Source organism: Rhagoletis pomonella, unplaced genomic scaffold (genome assembly GCF_013731165.1).
Source record: "Rhagoletis pomonella isolate Grant_MI unplaced genomic scaffold, Rhpom_1.0 Rhpom_scaffold_00001, whole genome shotgun sequence".
Taxonomy (NCBI): Eukaryota; Metazoa; Arthropoda; class Insecta; order Diptera; family Tephritidae; genus Rhagoletis; species Rhagoletis pomonella.
In genome coordinates, this window is record NW_023458555.1 from 64,423,998 (window position 1) to 64,424,295 (window position 298).

The window sequence follows — 298 nt, forward strand, 5'->3', positions numbered from 1 at the left end:
TTTAACAGGTGGCAACCCTCATTAAGTTAAGTTAAGAAACAAACATTTTCAAAACTATTTCCATTTATGCCCATTTTTTAATAATTGGTTAAGCTTTTAAAATAACTTCAACTTAATTTTTTAAAAGGTGGCAACTCTTTTCGAAAAAGTTAAACCTTATTGCACACCTACAGCCAGAGCCTTTTGATTTGGCACCTCACTTTTGAAAATCGAACGAACGGTGTGGATCTGATGGCATTGATTATTAAATTATTTGAATGCAATTTTTTATCAGGTGGCAACTCTTTTCGAAAAACAA